Genomic DNA, 14,484 nt, shown 5'->3' on the forward strand with positions numbered 1-14,484 from the left:
CACGCTACATGCATGATACAGATCACACGCTACATGCATGATACAGATCACACGCTACATGTGAGATATTGCCTAAAATGCGTTCATTTACATATTCGCTTTGAAAGTGCCCTGTGATGGAACTTTCACTTAGTCCTTCTAACATTGGATGGAAACGAAGTGGTTCACGAACATGCTTAAGCTACTCTGTTCAGTGACTGGTAGATTTCAGCCTCACGAACAGCTTCTAAAGAATGTATTTCTATGGTGCAAATATGGCAATCTTGTATGAATTTCTCAACATGCTCTTAAAAGGGAGCATTTTCAGGGCTTGTTCTTCCATCACAGTTGCCGGATGGATAAGTGGCTAGTTTTTGCTTTGTAGTTTTTTTTTTTTTTTTAAACCAGATCCCAACTGGTGCTTAAACCTATAACAACTCCATGATGGTATCTGAATTAAAAATGACTCTATGAGCATATACAGGGGGAGGAAGTCCCCCTCAGTCACAGACCTAGGGGAGGGAGTAAGAGGGAAATGGGAGGGAGGGAGGAATGGGAGGATACAAGGAATGGGATAACAACTGAGATGTAATATACATAAATTAATAAAATATATTTAAAAAATAAAATAAAATAAAAACGACTCAACTAACAATGTTCAGAAGGAAGCAAAACATCACTGCTATTGCTCAAGCATTCTGATATGAGCAGGGACTTTGAAAGTCTAGTAAGTGTTAGTGTGGCACCTCCTTGGTGAGAAGAGGGCTGTGAATCATGCACAGCTGGTTTTCCTCATTCTTTCCCTTTCTAGTAAGGGAGCGCACAGCCCTGCGTTTGATGCTCACAGAGCCAGGGCTGTCTTTATGGATGAGAAGTGAGGCAGCAAGGGTCCCGGCCTGACAGGCAGGCAGAGAACACTCTCTCCCCCGGATGCAAAGGTCATTAAGTCTTAATGACCTCCCCAGAGCCCACCCACCCAGAAGAACAAAGAGTCCTGTTTAGCAGAGAGATGAGAGCAGAGCAATAGTGTGTGCAGGGCTCCTATGTGGAGCTGTGGTGACCTCATTCCCTGACTTCAAACTTAAGCATAGTCATTCTCTGGGTACTTAAGAAGTGGGGGAAACATTCAGTAATTTCACTGGCTCTGTGGAAAGTAAAAATCTTTAAGATACGTCTTTTTCTTCCTCATAGAGTGCCCAGTCCTGAAAAGACAAAAAACAGAAAAGATTAAAAAAACAGCAAAAGAACCTCCCACAAACATATACACACATACCATACCAAGCACACACACACACACTATACATACACATAACACATAAATATATCACACATATAAACACATGGTGCACATACAAATACATATAAATATACCACATACACACACACACACCGCGACCACTGTAGCCACCACTACTTACACCACAAACATATGTAAACAGATAACATACAGACATATAAAAACACACATACAAACACACATATACCACAAACACATATATAAACACATAACGCACATATAACACAATGATCCTACACATATATAAACACACAGCTTACACCATGCGTTCATACATACTTACATACATATTTAACGCACACAAGAATGCATCCTACCCATATACCACACATACATACACAAATATGTACCATATATACAGCCACGTCACACAACCCATATGCCACACACAGATATATAAACACATACCACATGCACACACTACACCATAGCACACATGTACACATACATAAATACTAAACATACAAATTCATGCCATAGTACATACATCACATCACAACACACATATGACACCATACAATGTAGATATCACATACAAACACATACTAAACACATACCACACACATACCCTATGCACACACATTTTTATTTTTACTCTTCCTCTTTCTTTTTTGATATCTAAGCAGCTGAACTGATTCTCATTGGGTTATATAGAACTTTGACAATAATGACCAATGACTGATTTTTCTTTTCAGAAAATTATTGAGAGTCTGAGTAAAAATTTCCAGGACAAAAAAGAAATTACACTTCGATATAACCTCTCCTTTGGCTGTGCCTGGTTCCTTTCTATCCTTTACTCAAATAGTTCTTAAGGAGGAATCCTGAGACCTGCCACATTAGCACCTCCTTAGGTCTAATGTTATAAAGCTACATTCTTGGGCTCCATCCCAGAGTTCTTGAGCTGGAAACCTGGATATAGACCCAGTAGCACATGCTTAGTAAGACCTCCAGTAGACTCAAATACTCATGCTTTCAAAAACTGGAGTGTTCAGTGTTTGGAGTTTCTCAAATCTTATTTCAATATTATAACTGAAGGCAGAGACTAATACAAACCCAAGAAGCCACAAAATTGTGGGAGTCATGGAGGAGCTCGACTCTGATCAACTTTTCAAGAAGGAGCTCTCTGTTCAGTCACCAGCCATGCAGTTAACTGATAGTGCACTCAGTGCCCTTGGTAGTGCTTGCTTTCACTGGTCATCTTTTATAGCAAGTCCATGTAGAAAGGGTTCTGGGAACCGTGATCATTTCTGCCCAAGTGAGATCTCTCTCATGACAGTTCCGTGGAAACTTGCTCTCAGCTCAGCAGGGCCTTTGTCACAACAGAACTGTAGTTTTACTGAGGGTCATTCTTCCACCTTGTCATTTGAAGGTGTCACATTAGGAATCTGAAGGTTTTCTCTGCCCAAGTTGTTTCTTTTATTTTCCCCTTCACTTGCCTAGTGAGGATACCCTGGAACTCCTACTTTTTTTTTTTTTTTTTTTAGCATCAGCTTCCAAAGATTTCCACTGAGCAATTGTGCTTATTGCTGTAGTGACACCTGTATTAGTTACTTTTCTCATTGCCACCAAAGAACAACTGGCAACAGCAACTTCAGGAAGGGAGGGGTGACGTTGACTCAGGTTGGGAGATCAGTCTACTGTGATGGAGCAGGCACTGCAGTGAGAGCATCTCCAGTTCTTGGAGGCAGATGAAGGAGCTCAACAAACTGTATCTGCAACCAGGAAGCTGACATGTGAAAGCAGGTTGTCAGATGACTTCCATTTTGAAATTCACCCCAGGACCTAATCCCATGGGGGTACTGCTGCCCTCATTCATGATATGTTTTCTGAGTTAAACATACCAGGAAGCATCACCACAACATCTAAACTTTCCTCTTCCCAAAACATTAAATCTTCTGGAAATGAAGAGAGAAATCTGACATATTCCATACTACCTAAGCAGCTTCGCTAGAAAACGAGCTTATTCAGGCAGTGTCCAGCATAGGCTACCACTCATGGCTTGGGCCTCAAGTTAGCCCACTCATTGGTTGGCCATTCTCATAAGCTCTGCGCCAACATTGCTCCCAGTGCTTCTTGCAGGCAGAACAGGTGTAGGTAGAAGGGTTTGTGGCTTCGTTGGTGTCCTGATCCAGCCACAGGAAGCCTTTGACAGGTTCTTAAAGATGGCTAGTTCAGGCTCTTTATCCTCCATTCCCAGGAGTCCCTACTTGGTTCTCTCTCACAGGTTCCAGGAAGTTTCCACTGAACTACGTTTCCATATCACACCTAAATACGCACCTATTCCAGTAGTCTCTCCCTGTACTCTCTCCCTACATACCTCCCTCCTCAACCAATCCCTTCCATGACAGTCCTCACCTGACTTCCATGACTTCCATGACAGTTCACCTGACACTGCATGGATGGCCAGGAACCAAAACTGCATGGCTTGGCTCAGAGACCTAAGGTAAAACCAAACATGACAGACAAAAAAGAAAAGAAAAGAAAAGAAAAGAGAAGAAAAGAAGTCAATGAAATGGTTCCTAATTATATTCTGCTATACTCAGAGATCAGTACCTGACCCAGTTGACACCAGAAAGCAGAGCTCAGGGAACACTGGAAGAGGGTGTGGAAGGACAGTAGAAGCCAAAGGAGTTGAGGGCAAAAGGAAAACACTACCCTTAGAATCCACAATGAAGGGCTCATAGTGACTCACAGAGACTTAAATGACAACCACAGAACCTCCATGGGTCTGTGCTACATCCTCTGCGTACTTGGGGTATTTGTGTGGCTCCTAACAATGGGAAAAGAGGTGTCTCTGACTCTTCTGCCTGTTCTTGAGATTCTTTTTCTCCTACAGGATTGCCTCATGCAGACTTGATATGAAGGTTTGTGTCTAGTCTTGTTGTAACTTGTTACACACATTTAGTTGCTATCTCTGGGAAGCCTGCTCTTTTGAGGGGAAACAGAGGAGAAGTGGATCTAAAAGATAGGTAAGGAGGATTAAGAGGTGAGCTGTGGTCAGGATGTATCATATGAGAGAAGCATAAATTAAATAAGTGAAGTGAAAAAAGAAAAGCAGCTTATAACAACTGAGAAAGTTTAGCTGTACTAAATGATAAATGTATATGCAGTAAATTAATCTCCTCAAAACCACTGACTCAGCAAGATCAGACCTCCTGAAGAAGATCAGCCTAGTTAGGGAGAATCTTCAAATACCCATCTTCACTTGGTGTTTGACTGCAGCACTGGAGAGGTTGCATCCTCATTCCATCTACTTAAGTAGAGTCCTTCAACATTAATGAGATAATAAAACAGTAATTAGGGAGAGATGGAAGAAGATAGATTACAGGGAGGAGAGACAGGCTTCACACACACTGGACACCTGTTGTCTTTTCAGGGGCAGGATATTCTACAGTGCCACATTTAACTGTTCATTGGCTTCAATGTTGATTTCCTGTCTTGGGAAAACACCAGCCAGGATAGTTTGAAATTCACACCATGTACTTTGATCTGGGAAAGTAATCAAGTGTTACTTCTTCACAGGTATTAAAAACAGGGAGAAGCTGAATGTTTTTGCCAGGTTTTATTTGTAACAGTTCATCTTCCGCTCTATTAAACCTCGCTGATGCATTGTGCCTTACAGTTAAGGCTTTAGTGGAAGGTTGGTTGCTCCGCTTTCCAAAAGCATTAGGTTGTGAGGCACCAAAACAGAGAGCTATGTTAGAGATAGATATATAAAAACAAAACAAAAACAAAAACAAGCAAAAAAACTAGAGTTTGAACTCTTATTGGAATTATAAAAGAGTTCTTATGCTTACAGGAATTCCTATACTCCAGGCATTCCTAAACTTATCTTAACCATCTCTGTCCTTGAAGGCTAGCTGCAGTGGCTTCCTGCAAATATTATTCCATGTTTATATGTCAAGTATATGACAAACCTGCTTCAGTATTTATGTCTTTCTGGATTGTAAATATCAGTCTTGTTGTTTTTCACTGACTCGTGTTTTCTCATTACTTTTTACATTCATTACATAGCTTTTCTCAATAAGAATTTCACCAATTTTATACATGTATACAGTTACATTGCTTTTCAAGAGAAACAGTGCATATTAATGTTTGAAAAGTAACTGCCAGTTTCCCCCTGGAAGTTTTCGGATGTCAAAATATTTACTGTAAATATAAAGTAATTATTAAAAGATAGGCATGATTAAATAAGGGTGAAAGATAAAATTGTGTGGTATATATACATTGTGTCCTCTGTGCTCTATCTAAAACATATGAGGACATGGAAAATGAACTTTATTTATAAGCTATTGTTTGGTATCTAACAGAGAGTAACAATGACTTCAAGTTGGGTTAAATGAGTAGACAATGCATTGGAATCTAACTCATGGCCCTAACAAAGCCAAACTCCAGTCTAAATGTTGTCCCGCATACAAACAATCCCCAGAAATCAGAAGCACAAACTATACTAGAAGTTGTTCTGTTGTCATAATATTTTAGCTCGCTGTCTCTTGGATATTGCTAGTACAAATACAAAAGAAGTTTAGGTAAGGAAGACAGTCATATTTTAAAGCAAGAAAGCATACCACTCCAGACGTGTTTTTTGGTCACTAATACAGCTGAATCTGCCAAAATCCTCCAAACTCTAAACAAGAACGTGGGAAATTTAGGACAGGGGTTTAGGTTAGGATATCTGCTGAAGACTATAGGTGGCACACAGTTTACATTCTTACTGTTCGTGATAACACACAAAATGTCCCATATAAAGCAGTAAGTATCCTAGTTTTGATGTCCAGTGTATTAATTAATTAATAATTAACTACTGACTTAAAAAAGTTAAAGTGCTTACTGTAGTGACTTGGGACTCAGCTCTGGTCCTTGCCCTTCAAACTAGCACATCTATTGAAGGGTATGGAAAGTGCATTCCTTGTTGTATGCCAGAAAGATAAGGATTACTTGCTGAGCTAAACCATATAATATAATATAATATAATATAATATAATATAATATAATATAATATAATATAATATAGTAGTTCTATATTAAAAGGATCTATAAATCTTATTGCCAAAATTTTGAAAAGTATCTCTTCCAGAAAGTTTTCTTTAATTTTTAGTTCTTTGGGTCTTCCTTTCAGCTTCCCAGTTCCATGAGTGTGGGAGTCACTGAATCCTTTAAAAAGATGCTTTCCCTCTTTATGTTGTTTTTGAGACAGGGTTGCTCTCTGTAGCCCTGGCTGTCCTAGAACTAGGTCTGTAGATTAAGCTAGCCTTGAACCAAGATATCTTCCTGCTTCTGTCCCGCCCCCAATTCTGTGCTTGAAGTTGTACACCCCCACACTCAGTTCAAAACAAAGCTTCTTAAAGGCTTTTTTTAAAAAATAAAAAACAAAACAATACAAAACTTAACTCTTCATTGTTTATGCATCTAAAGTTTTATTCAAAATATAAAGTTACTGAAGAAACCTAAATTAATTGATTATTCTATTTCTGTGATGACAATTTTCAGTATTAAAATTGCCTCCAAAAGAGATAGAAATAAAAATTAACGACAATCATAAACTGGCAGAAGTAGGCTCCAAAGAGCACTTAAAATTAAAAACAAATAATGGATAAAGTTTTTGTGGTAGATAAATATATTTATATGAAATAAAAGCATAAGTCAGCTTAAAGTCTGGCTACAAAGTAGAGGTTAATGTGGCTGATAATACATGGCATATAATATATTTACAGTAATCAATGGTCTAAGAATTATTGATTCCTATAAAAGACTGTCTTCTGAGAAAGCAAGCCTAAGGGTAATTCTTAAGAGTAAGTTTTGAGGCCCAGAGAGATGGCTTTGTGAGTGAAGATACTTGACATGAAGCCTGATGAGCTGAGTTCAATCCCTGCCATGTACATGATAGAAAGAATTCCCACATGAAATTTGTCTTCTGACCACAATACATATGCCATTGCAAATGCATGACTGTGCACATGACCACAGCACACACACTAAATACATATGTGCAATAAAGTTATAAAAAGAAACTAAGTAACATGAAGAAATAATAAGAATAATAATGTACTTCATATGGTACAATATGACATTTTTTGTTTTTGTTTTGTTTTGTATGGTTTGGTTTTTTGAGCCAGGGTTTCTCTGTGTAGCCTTGGTTGTCCTAGATTCACTTTGTAGACCAGGCTGTCCTCCAACTCACAGTGATCTGCCTGCCTCTGCCTACCAAATGTGAGGATTAAAGGCGTGTGCCACCACATTTTTTTTAAATCAGTAAAATCAACAGAAACATTTCGTCAGGTAATTAATAACCCAGAAGCTCTGTGATTTGGTGGACATTTATAAAAGAGAGTTCTACTAATGATCTCTCCCTGTCCCCCCTCCCCCGCCCCACACATTCTCTCTGTCTTTGTCTCTTTTTTGTCATAGAGTGATTACTACATTTTGAAACACGGAAAAACTGTAGACACAAATCATTGGCACATTCACTCACTCTGTGTAACTGACTTTCATTGCCTGTCCACGAATAATTCTCATTCAGTGGGTACTTCTGTCAGATGTACTCTAGGTGACCCATGAGATGAGGAGCAAGGAAACCACACACAGATGTCATATGCCTTATATTTGTTAATGGCTCCTGAAATCTTCTGCTCTTTCCTAAAAGCATTCCTTGCAAATTTTAAATTTTACAAACTATTTAAAGAGGTTACAATCTCACCAAATTCAGTCATAAAGTTTTTCTCTCCTGCAGGTAGCTCCATTATCTGAAGAAAAGGACTTGAGTTTATATGGACATCAAGAATTCAGAAGGTCTGTCACCTTTAAAACTAAACAAAAGTAGTATTTAGTTTTAAAAAGGAAAAAGAAACGTTGGCAAAGACTGTGAAAAATATTAGGTTATTTTCTCCTTAAAAGCAGCATATAGAGGAGAAAGACTAAGGTCACACCCTCTTACAACTTCATTATTTCCTTCAGTTATCCCCAAGGCATGTCTTATTTGGTATAGGTCTACTTTGAAAATATAAAATACATCAAATGCTGAGATATTTGAGTCACCCAAATCTATTTACTCATAGATTTCATTTCCAGTTATCACAGATTTCCCCTTACTCAAAACATGATTTTTAAGGAACTTGTTGCAATTGATCATAGCATGTATTTTAATATTTTTAAGTATGTGTGCAACTTAGGTAAATATAAGGAACTTTAACATCAGAAAATCTTCATATTGCCAATTTAGATTTTCAAATTATCAAATTTAGGTTTTATTGAGACTACTAACATGTACTGACTGTACTGTCATTGTCCAACATTTCCACTTCTATGATGATATGGTTGAGCAAGGGAGGAGGTGGTAGTGGGAAAGGTCACAGAACAATTTGGAATGCAACCCATGACCAAATTATATCCATGTTTTAACAATCCCAGTTTTAATGCAGATTGAGTTTCTCTGATTTCCAGAGGGGGAAAAAAAAATAAACAGAGCAAATGTTTCTCAAAGGAAAGAAAATAATTGTCACGTAGTACATATCTAATTGTAGTGAAATAGTACAAGCCAATGTCTGTCAACTCAAAACACATTTTAGTACTTAAAAGAACAAGAACTCAAACCTGGGAACTTCCCAAGATTCCCTCCAAAAGAAAATGCTCTAGTGTAGCTTAAATTGAGCAAACACACCCTGTGATTACCACCAACCAAGGACTATGGAAGAGACTCAATGCCAAAACATGAGGAGGCATTTTAGCATCACAAGCCTTTCCCTTCCTCCCGAATGATTTCACAAGCTCCATGAGGCCCATTAATTAAAGGTTCATAATGTGCTTGCTTTCATGGCCTTCTATTCCTCTTTCCGCAGTGAAAAAATGGACAATTGCTGCTTTCCACTTCAAGGCAGGTAGGTATACTCCGCTCTTTACAGCCAGCAGATGTAGTTTACCAAACCAGTCACTATTTACAACTGATTTGGATGGACATGCCAACTTGGAATGCATTCCATGACATGCACCACCACACTTGGGCCTCCCTAAAAGTAATTCAATATAAGGTCTTGGCCACTCTTGCCATCACTAACCCTCTATTTCAACAGGGAACATAGCACAGGCCACATGGTTCTGGTTTGTTAAACTGAATCCTATTATAATGGCTAGTATCCATTGTAAGTCCAAAAAAAAAAAAAAGGCTCTAGCTTTCAACTACTACATTTTAATATATGGGCCATATATTCATGAATTCATGAATAAGATGAGAATAATGTAATCTATAAAATATAAAGCATTTTACTGAACTGCCCTCATAACTAAGCTCAGATATTATTATCATCATTAAAGTTAAGTAAACTATGTGGTTCTTGTCTTTCTTTGGTCATAAAAATGAAAAAGAAGTTGTTTTGTTAACATATGAAAATCTGACTTGTTAAATAAACCTTTTAATTTAATTGGGAATTTTTATGATGCTGATTTCTGATTTTTCTTTAATGATAAGATAAATATTTTTAGAATATGAGCATTCCCATCTTTTTATAATAATTTTCTTGAAATTTCAATATAATTGTATCTTTTTCCTTCTTCCTTTTCCTTTTTTCTACTCTTTCCATGTACCTCCTTATTCTCTGTCAAATTCATGGTATTTTTTCATTGTTTTTACACATATACACATAGATACATACATACAGACAGATATATATACAAACACATATACACATGTTCCATAATACATAAGTACAGCCCACTCAGTCCATGTAATGTTCGTGTGTGTGTGTGTGTGTGTGTGTGTGTGTGTGCGTGTGTGTGTGCGCGCGCGTAAAATCTCAGGGCTAATTAAGAGGCTTTTCCTTTAGGAAAATATTTCTCCTGTTCTCATTATTCCATACATTTATAAGACTTTTCTATGATTGAGGACAACTAAGCTTCCCCTCTTCTGTGTCAGAGGCCACTGGTACTGTCATTCCCGTCTTCTGGAGGTAGTCATGTTGGTGAAAATTCACATCATTTTTATAGAGAAAATCCCAAATACAAGAAACTAGCTAAATATCTGATGGGTACTATTCTCTTAATTGGTGACACAATCAAGATAAATGCTGTGATCCTGTGATTCTCAGTCATAGAGGCTTTCCACACATCCAGGTACTAAGATATGCTGCATCTTAGTCATCTTAATATTCATTACATAAAACTTCCTGAGGAAACTCAAATGTCTAAGAAATGCTTAAGGAAAAGTTCAACAGCTTTAGCCATCAGGGAGATGCAAATCAAAATGACTTTGGGATTCTATCCTACATGCGTAAGAATAGCTAAGATGAATAACACAAGTGACAGCTCATGACAGCAAGGAGGTGGAAGGAAAACAACACTCATCTACTGCTGGTGGGAGTGCAAACTTGTGCAACCACTATGGAAATCAGTATGTCAGTTCCTCAAAAAGATGGAAATGAGCTATCTCAAGATCCAGCATTATCACTCTTGGGCATGTACCCAAAAGCCACTTCATCTTACCATAAGGAGACTTTCCCAAACATGTTCATTGCTGCTCTATTCACAATAAACAGAAATGGAAACAACCTAGCTGTTCCTCAAGAAAAGAATGAATTAAGGAATTGTGATACATTTACACAATGGAGTATTACTCATCTTTTTTTTTTAAGTGACATCATGAAAAATGTAAGCAAATGGTGGAACCATAAAAATAAATCATCCTGGGTGAGGTAACTCAGACCCAGGAAGATACATATGATATGAATTCACTTATATGTGGACGTTAGCCATTAAATAAATTATAACCAAGCTACAATCTATAGTTTCAGAGAGGGTAGGTATAGAAGGGAGTAGTGGGACACACAGATCTCTCTTGGAGGGAGGAAATCAAATAGATTTTATGGGTGAACTGGAGACTGGGGTAAAGAAATGAAATCACCAGGTTGGGAGGAGAAGGAGAGATGGGTTTGAAGGAGAGGATGCAGGAGAGACAGCTAGAATTAAGGGGCATTTGGGGTAGCATGGAAACCTAGTGCAGTAGAAACTCCCTAAACTATATGAAGGTTATCCTACTGAAGTCTCCAATAATGAGGAAGACAGAGTCCAAACTCTTGCCACCAAATGAAGTTTTCAGTGCTGAGGCTGGATTACGTTCAATGGAGTTGTTGGGCAAAGGGATCCTATGAAAATCCCTAAATAACCCAAGTGGTGTTTGCTTTTTGAAGGCAATAGGTTGCTGTCCTCAAACTAACATCAATGTACCATTGATGAAGACAATACGCACACAGTTCATTGAACATGGGGAGGTTGCGTGAGCTGGCCCGACTCAGAACCTTCACCCTTATATTCTAGTGTTTTTGTACTACTGTCTTTTTTTAAAAGTAATAATAAAACAACTCTTAGTGATATCTTCCTATACTCAGAGATGGGTCCCTTATTCAGCCACCATGAGAGAAGGTTTCTCCTTCACCAGGTGGAAGCAAATACAGAGACTCAAAGCCAGACATTACACACAGAGAGACACCTTTGAACACAAAGGTGTAAACAGGATGCTTCTGTCAAATCCCTTACCCCAGAGCTCAGGCAAACCAGCAACAGGGGAGGCCAGAGAAAACAGGACGTCAGGAGAACAGGGCTCTCTACAGCAACCACAAAGAGCTAAAATGAATTCAGAAACGGAATCAGCAAGCACAGGGCCCACATGTGTTCGCACTTGGTCTCTAAGTATATATTATAGCTTTCAGTTCAGCATTTTGATGGTTTCTTGGGTGTGTGTGTGCCAGTGGGGCTCTGATTCTTGCACTGTCTCTTGGGGCCTCTTTCTGTCTGTTGGATTGCCTTCTCCAACTTCAATGAGATTTTTAAAAATCGTACTGTATTTTATCCTGTCATGTTTTGTCATTGTATCTTAGAAGCCTGTTATTTTCTGATGAGATAGAAAAAAAGAGTGGAGCTGGATGGGGGGAGGAAAAGATAGGAAGGAACTGGAAGAAGTAGAGGGAGGAGAAACGGTAATCAGGATCTGTAGTCTGCGAAAGGAAGCTATTTTTAATAAAAGGAGGAATATTCATTACGTAAAACTTCTCAAAGGCATGGCTCCTGGAAGCACAGTGTTATCACACAGAGGCAAAGAGGCTTCCTTGTCTTCTAGCAGTTCCTTATTCCAACAAATGATACAATTGTCAAGTTAAAAATGATAGTAATAGCAGAAATAAATATCTTTAAAATGCTCTTAATTTCCACTGTATTAGAAGCAGGCTATGGAAAGTTAGAAATCAGATATTTGCATATTTAAGGAGAAATACATTTTTTTTTTCAGCTACAATCCTGATTTTGGACTTTCTCTGCCTGGAGTGTGAAAATCCTGTGGAACTGGGAAGGGTTGGAACACTGATGAGAAGAGGCAGGTCATTGTCAAACCTCATCCTTCTCTTGCATGCAAATGGTGACTGCAGTTAATGAGGAACAGCCATCTGTAGTCCCCGCCTTTTACAATGAGACCGCTGTGTCGCTGTGCTGATAGAAACTGCTGTGGCTGGTTTGAGCATCCTGTCCCTCTTTTTGCCTATGTTCTCCATCTTATGTTTACATGATGAGTGAATGCAGTGTAGGATCTCTTTCAAAATGACATATGTACCCAGAGACACGATAATTGTTTCTGTTGCCAGTGTCTTACAGGTCTTTGCCTAGCAAGGGAGAGGAGAATGAGATGTTCATAGCCCAGCATCAGTTTTCAAGTGTGGCTTCCTAAAATTGGCCTTCTGTGCGACAAGATGAGCTATTCCTTCACCCTATTAAAATGCCTCAGAGTGGAAGCTGTATTTCTTTTCTGAGCTCTTGAAGTAGAACCATGGTATTTACACTGTGTCCAATTATAAGCAAAATTATGCCCACATTCTGGAAGTAGCAATTGCTTAGTGAAAATAATATGCTGTAACCCAGATTATGCTAATATCTGACAAGTTGTCTTCCCTTATACTGAACTGTTCCTGTTCTAATAAGAGACTATGTAGGGTTAACTATTTTTCTCCAGTTTTTCTCAAAGGCAGCATTTATAAGACCACTTTCCTTCTTAGGTTTTAACTGAATTAAAAAAATAATGATCATATAGTGGGGGAAGAGGTCCCCCTCGGTCATAGACCTAGGGAAGGGGAATAAGGTGAAAGTTGGTGGGAGGGAGGAACGGGGGGGATACAAGTGAGGGGAAAACAATTGAGGTGTAATTTTTTGAAGGTGTATTTTAGACTCAATAAATTACTTCTAGTTAATAAAAATATTTTCTTTAAAGAAATTAGTATATAACAAAAGTTGTTGGAAAACAGCTAGTGTCCTCAGCTATTCACTACACTAAAATGGCAGTTCACAGGGGAGCTCTGGGAGGCTAGAGCTGAGATTGACTGTTTCTGTAACCTTTAAGGAAATGCACCTGGCTGCCCCAGGGAGAGCATTTATACTAACTTTCCTCTTCAGCTACAAACTCTCAGGCAACTTTTTCCCACAAAAGAAATATAAGGCAGGGGCACTTTCCAAAGTATTATGGAAGCTGTCATTCCTGGGCTCATCCCATAGGCCACAGGATAGCATAAAGTGGAGTCTGCAAAGGTTATCTACTGAGGGGAAAGGAAGGAAGAGGCAAGATGGTTCACATTGTATGTGATGTTGTGGTAAATTCTTCATGTTAATTTACTCTCCATAGAAGTGTATGTTGGTTGTATAGTATCACCTTCATTTCACCAAGTAAGAAGCCACGGTTTGGATGGATTAACTAATTTGTCCTAAGTCACCCTAAATGAATGACATGTCTATGCTTTATTCCAAGGACACATGCATGGTTCCAGGGCTCTGCTTTTATTTCTCTAGGTTCATTATCCTTGAAGTAAGGGAAGATTATGGATAATTGTACAATAATGTAGGACAAATGATTTTACCCATACTATTTGTCCATAGGGAGCTAGCAAAGGAATACTGGTAGCTTCAGAAAAGTCTGAGCTAAGTTAACATCTCTAAGGAGAAAAACAATGAGACATGAAATATAACTGGGCCATTCCATTTTCACAAACCTTTTGGACCATCCTTTTTTCAGTTAGGATCCTTGGTGCAGAGTTAGGTTCATAGAGCCTGAGGATATTAGATCTCAAAGGAATATTATAATTCAACTCACATCAAGTCGAGTAAGGAAACCGCTAAGATTCCAGTATAACTAAGTCGGCTTTAGTGCCCACACAGACAGACTTTGGTCAATAACTTTTTAAACGACA

The sequence above is a fragment of the Acomys russatus genome, chromosome 17 (assembly GCF_903995435.1).
Source record: "Acomys russatus chromosome 17, mAcoRus1.1, whole genome shotgun sequence".
Taxonomy (NCBI): Eukaryota; Metazoa; Chordata; class Mammalia; order Rodentia; family Muridae; genus Acomys; species Acomys russatus.